Source organism: Eriocheir sinensis, unplaced genomic scaffold, assembly GCF_024679095.1.
Source record: "Eriocheir sinensis breed Jianghai 21 unplaced genomic scaffold, ASM2467909v1 Scaffold29, whole genome shotgun sequence".
Lineage (NCBI taxonomy): Eukaryota > Metazoa > Arthropoda > Malacostraca > Decapoda > Varunidae > Eriocheir > Eriocheir sinensis.
The window spans coordinates 1274851-1281894 of NW_026111598.1; positions in this window are offsets into that span (position 1 = coordinate 1274851).

Here is a 7044-nt window from a genome sequence, read left to right on the forward strand (position 1 = left end):
TGCAGCACTGGACCACGGAAGGGAAGCTTGTTTTGAAATGTATTGTTTGCTGCAGCACTGGACCACGGAAGGGAAGCTTGTTTTGAAATGTATTGTTTGCTGCAGCACTGGACCACGGAAGGGAAGCTTGTTTTGAAATGTATTGTTTGCTGCAGCACTGGACCACGGAAGGGAAGGTTGTTTTGAAATGTATTGTTTGCTGCAGCACTGGACCACGGAAGGGAAGCTTGTTTTGAAATGTATTGTTTGCTGCAGCACTGGACCACGGAAGGGAAGCTTGTTTTGAAATGTATTGTTTGCTGCAGCACTGGACCACGGAAGGGAAGCTTGTTTTGAAATGTATTGTTTGCTGCAGCACTGGACCACGGAAGGGAAGCTTGTTTTGAAATGTATTGTTTGCTGCAGCACTGGACCACGGAAGGGAAGCTTGTTTTGAAATGTATTGTTTGCTGCAGCACTGGACCACGGAAGGGAAGCTTGTTTTGAAATGTATTGTTTGCTGCAGCACTGGACCACGGAAGGGAAGCTTGTTTTGAAATGTATTGTTTGCTGCAGCACTGGACCACGGAAGGGAAGCTTGTTTTGAAATGTATTGTTTGCTGCAGCACTGGACCACGGAAGGGGAAGCTTGTTTTGAAATGTATTGTTTGCTGCAGCACTGGACCACGGAAGGGGAAGCTTGTTTTGAAATGTATTGTTTGCTGCAGCACTGGACCACGGAAGGGGAAGCTTGTTTTGAAATGTATTGTTTGCTGCAGCACTGGACCACGGAAGGGAAGCTTGTTTTGAAATGTATTGTTTGCTGCAGCACTGGACCACGGAAGGGGAAGCTTGTTTTGAAATGTATTGTTTGCTGCAGCACTGGACCACGGAAGGGAAGCTTTGTTTGACATGTATTGTTTGCTGCAGCACTGGACCACGGAAGGGAAGCTTGTTTTGAAATGTATTGTTTGCTGCAGCACTGGACCACGGAAGGGAAGCTTGTTTTGAAATGTATTGTTTGCTGCAGCACTGGACCACGGAAGGGAAGGTTGTTTTGAAATGTATTGTTTGCTGCAGCACTGGACCACGGAAGGGAAGCTTGTTTTGAAATGTATTGTTTGCTGCAGCACTGGACCACGGAAGGGAAGCTTGTTTTGAAATGTATTGTTTGCTGCAGCACTGGACCACGGAAGGGAAGCTTGTTTTGAAATGTATTGTTTGCTGCAGCACTGGACCACGGAAGGGGAAGCTTGTTTTGAAATGTATTGTTTGCTGCAGCACTGGACCACGGAAGGGAAGCTTGTTTTGAAATGTATTGTTTGCTGCAGCACTGGACCACGGAAGGGAAGCTTGTTTTGAAATGTATTGTTTGCTGCAGCACTGGACCACGGAAGGGGAAGCTTGTTTTGAAATGTATTGTTTGCTGCAGCACTGGACCACGGAAGGGAGCTTGTTTTGAAATGTATTGTTTGCTGCAGCACTGGACCACGGAAGGGAAGGTTGTTTTGAAATGTATTGTTTGCTGCAGCACTGGACCACGGAATGGAATGTTGTTTTGAAATGTATTGTTTGCTGCAGCACTGGACCACGGAAGGGAAGGTTGTTTTGAAATGTATTGTTTGCTGCAGCACTGGACCACGGAAGGGAAGCTTGTTTTGAAATGTATTGTTTGCTGCAGCACTGGACCACGGAAGGGAAGCTTGTTTTGAAATGTATTGTTTGCTGCAGCACTGGACCACGGAAGGGAAGGTTGTTTTGAAATGTATTGTTTGCTGCAGCACTGGACCACGGAAGGGAAGCTTGTTTTGAAATGTATTGTTTGCTGCAGCACTGGACCACGGAAGGGAAGCTTGTTTTGAAATGTATTGTTTGCTGCAGCACTGGACCACGGAAGGGAAGCTTGTTTTGAAATGTATTGTTTGCTGCAGCACTGGACCACGGAAGGGAAGCTTGTTTTGAAATGTATTGTTTGCTGCAGCACTTGACCACGGAAGGGAATGTTGTTTTGAAATGTATTGTTTGCTGCAGCACTGGACCACGGAAGGGGAAGCTTGTTTTGAAATGTATTGTTTGCTGCAGCACTGGACCACGGAAGGGAAGCTTGTTTTGAAATGTATTGTTTGCTGCAGCACTGGACCACGGAAGGGAAGCTTGTTTTGAAATGTATTGTTTGCTGCAGCACTGGACCACGGAAGGGAAGGTTGTTTTGAAATGTATTGTTTGCTGCAGCACTGGACCACGGAAGGGGAAGCTTGTTTTGAAATGTATTGTTTGCTGCAGCACTGGACCACGGAAGGGGAAGGTTGTTTTGAAATGTATTGTTTGCTGCAGCACTGGACCACGGAAGGGAAGGTTGTTTTGAAATGTATTGTTTGCTGCAGCACTGGACCACGGAAGGGAAGCTTGTTTTGAAATGTATTGTTTGCTGCAGCACTGGACCACGGAAGGGAAGCTTGTTTTGAAATGTATTGTTTGCTGCAGCACTGGACCACGGAAGGGAAGCTTGTTTTGAAATGTATTGTTTGCTGCAGCACTGGACCACGGAAGGGAAGGTTGTTTTGAAATGTATTGTTTGCTGCAGCACTGGACCACGGAAGGGAAGGTTGTTTTGAAATGTATTGTTTGCTGCAGCACTGGACCACGGAAGGGGAAGCTTGTTCAGCGCTGGGAATGTGTCTTCAATGAATCAATTTGTTTACGCTTAAGTTTGGTGCCATTCTCTCTCTCTCTCTCTCTCTCTCTCTCTCTCTCTCTCTCTCTCTCTCTCTCTCTCTCTCTCTCTCTCTCTCTCTCTCTCTCTCAAGCTTGACTCTGAATAAGAAAAAAAGTAAACAAATTGAATTAAATAAAAAAAAATCCCTCTTGTGTTGCTTGTGCTTCCCAACAAACAAACAAACAAACAAACACAAAAATACATAAATAAAATAAACAAAATAAATCCATAAAGGTGTTCATCTTATTTTTGTTCTTTTAATATAATTTTTTCTCCTTTTTTATTTGCTATTTTTTTTCTTTTCATGAATTTATTGCTATCTCAATTGTTTACACAGGCAGAAGAAGAAGAAGAAGAAGAAGAAAACACACAGAGAGAGAAGAGGAGGAAGAAGAAGAGGAAGGACTTGTAATATGGCAGACATCAAACCAATGGTGAGTGTTAAATATTTTGTCTTTTCTTCCTTCCTTCCTTCCTTCCTTCCTTCCTTCCTTCCTTCCTTCCTTCCTTCCTTCCTTCCTTCCTTCCTGGCTCTTGTATGGATGGGTAGATGCTTACAGGTATGGGTGAGAGGGGCCTGGGGGTTAATAAGGATAAATCTGGGTGTAATTAAAGAGAGGAAGAGGAGGGGGGCTGTCTGTCTTCCCTGTCCTTTGATAGCATAGATGGATGAGCAAGTTCTGAGGTTAACCATTCCACAGCCTTCAGTCCAGGGTCTTGTAGTGCCTATAGGGAGGGTCTGGGGTCTGCTAAAACATGCTGAGTAATGCACAGTGGAGGCATTAGCAGAGGGGTGGTTAGGACAGTTTTTTTGGGAAGAAAGATCATTAACGAACAACAGAGAGAGTGGGGGATAGAACAGAGGGACACCACTGTGGACAGGTTTAGGGGCAGAGCAGTGACCGTCTTCCACAGCGGAGATAGAACAACTGGAAAGGAAACTGGAGATAAAATGAGAGAGAGAGAGAGAGAGAGAGAGAGAGAGAGAGAGAGAGAGAGAGAGAGAGAGAGAGAGAGAAAGAACTCAAATGAAATATATGTGGAGTGAAAAAAAAAATACACCATGAAATATGAATACCCTGGTGTGCCCAGTAATACAATATTACCTGAAGGATGATGCCTCAGTGGACCCAAATATTACCCCAGTGTGCCCCAGTAATACCCCAATATTACCTGAAGGATGATGCCTCAGTGGACCCAAATATTACCCCAGTGTGCCCCAGTAATACCCCAATATTACCTGAAGGATGATGCCTCAGTGGACCCAAATATTACCCCAGTGTGCCCCAGTAATACCCCAATATTACCTGAAGGATGATGCCTCAGTGGACCCAAATATTACCCCAGTGTGCCCCAGTAATACCCCAATATTACCTGAAGGATGATGCCTCAGTGGACCCAAATATTACCCCAGTGTGCCCCAGTAATACCCCAATATTACCTGAAGGATGATGCCTCAGTGGACCCAAATATTACCCCAGTGTGCCCCAGTAATACCCCAATATTACCTGAAGGATGATGCCTCAGTGGACCCAAATATTACCCCAGTGTGCCCCAGTAATACCCCAATATTACCTGAAGGATGATGCCTCAGTGGACCCAAATATTACCCCAGTGTGCCCCAGTAATACCACAATATTACCTGAAGGATGATGCCTCAGTGGACCCAAATATTACCCCAGTGTGCCCCAGTAATACCCCAATATTACCTCTAGGATGCCTGTTACCCCATTTTCATCCCAATATTACCTCTGATACCAAAGTGCACCCAGTATTGACCTCAAAATTTCCTCAATCTGTCGCAGTATTACCTCAGTGATGCTCTAGTGAATGCAATATTACAGCAGTGTAGCTCAGTAGTACTCCCAAGGTGACCAAATATTACTTCAATATTGCTCCAAAATTACCCTGAAATACTGCAATATTACCTCACCAATATCCTAGTGGAGCAAGTATTACACCAGAGTATTCCAGTATTGCTCTGATATTACCCTAGTAATATTACCTCAGAGTATTCCAGTATTGCTCTGATATTACCCTAGTGTGCCCCAATATTACCTCTTATTCCCAAATTTATCCCAATATTACCCAAATACACTTCAGTATTACCTCAACAACATCTCAATGAACCCAGCATAACACCAGAGTATTCCAGTATTACTCTGATATTACCCTAGTGTGCCCCAATATTACCTCTTATTCCCAAATTTATCCCAATATTACCCAAATACACCCCAGTATAACCTCAACAACATCTCAATGAACCACCAGAGTATTCCAGTATTGCTCTGATACCACTACCACTACTAACTTCCTCTGACTTGCAGGATGTGTGAAGAAGAAGAAGAAGAAGAAGAAGAAGAAGAAGAAGAAGACTCTGCTCACAAGTAAGAAATTCTGTGTCCCCGCTGTACCTCATTGGAGAAGGTAAGCCTGATTCATTTTTCTTTGAATTATATATTTCCTGATTCCTTCCACAGCTTTAAGGAAAGGCACGCGGGGGGCAGACACTTGTACTCACCTCACGTGACTGAAGGAAGTACATCTCTGGAGAACTGGAGAACCATCCTTGAAAACCCGATACATTTAATAATATTGGCCTCTACCGTACATACTAATTAAATGTCATCCATTCCGTACCAACTGTCATGTCAATCTCAATGCAGCCTGAACCAGTCAGGGCAGTTGTATAGATGTATAGCATAGTCTCAGTTCACCTTCCCAGTGGTGCCTCCTTGCTCCTTGGCGCCTTTCTGAGCATACTTTGGTTACATGTGCCTTTGTTCCCTCTAAATCTAGTCTCCTTACATAGCCCTGCCTTCCTAACACTGCTGTCAACACGTTGCTGCTCTATGATAAAACAACTGCCTGGCTTGATTTTCTGGTTAAGGTCTATATTCTTATACATGTCTGGCTCCCATTACAACTATTTTTCAAGGCCTTTTTTACCTCTGGATGTAGTCTCCTTACATGAACTTGCCTTGCTAAAACTGATGTTAAGACTTTAGCATTACTGCTATAAAAAAAAAAAAAAAACTGCTGCGTGCGTATTTATTTTTGGATCAAGGTCCAGATTTTTATGTATCAGGCTCCCATTACGACCATTTCCCAAGGCCACAGAGAAGGTTAGCTGGGTTCCCGTGGGTGGTTTTCCAGCTCAATCACCAGGGTTACAATACCGTCGGGGGCTTCGTGGTGCAGTGGTTAGCACACTCGGCTCACAACCAAGAGAGCCCGGGCTCAATTCCCAGGCAACTCCTACTACAAGAGGCTTTTTAAATAGGTGTACTTTGGTTCTAATTTGTTTAAAAATACTGGCCTAACCCCTAAAGGGCGGGGATGTACCATGAAATCACCACTTTCAAGGCTTAAAAAAATCACTTTCAGCCCTCTCTCAATTGTGCCCACACTGAAAGCTGTTTTGGGAGGAGGATGAGGCTTATGAGGAGTCGAGGTCACTGGCCGTGGACACTCGGGTGCAGAATCAGATGAGGAAGGTACAAAAACCTCTCCTCCTGCCATTGTTACAGTCACAGCATCACTGAGAGTCACGAAGGAGTTGTGTGGCAGCCCGGGAGTCACGCTGACCCTTAAATTCCCACGCAGACTGCAGAATTACGTAGGATTAGGCAGACTGCAACAACACATCACTCGCCCTTCACCTGGCAGCCAGAAAATACCATTCATCCACCCTTTAGGGAGTCCCCTGGCACACACCTTTAACAGGGCTTTTGTAGGAGTTTTTGGACATTTCCAGGGGTAGTTTAATGACTGGTGGTAGTTTAACCCTTCCCATGTATCCTGAATCTAAAAGAAACAGTCATTAGAACCTGATTAAACTTCTTTTTGGTCTTTGAAAGTAGTTGTAATGAGAGGCCGAACTGTTTGAGGGCCATAGGGTAGGCGGTGGCTGAGTGATTAGTGTGCTGGGCCAGCATTCACCACGCCATGGAAAACGTTGATTTGAATCCCCACGCTACTACCTGGGATTTTTCAGTCACCGCTGAGTGGCCTAAGACTACCCACGTGCTGTCCTGAAGACAACCCATCAACCCTGACTCTAGAAGAAACCGTCCAAGTGAATCAAGAATGAGTTCCGGGGGGCAGCATGAGCCAAGCATAACTGCCGGCACTGTAAAAAAAAAGTTGCCTGCGCCATGACAGGCTTGGGCCAACCACCAGCTAGGCGCCTACCCTGAAGAAAGCCTACTGGCGCTAGGCTGAGATGTCAAAAAAAATAAAAAAATAAAGAGAGAAAACCTTTAAAAAGCCGTCCCAAAGACATTCATTTAACAGGGCCCTGGTGGTAGTTTAACTCTTGCACTGTACCATGAACAGAAAAAACACTC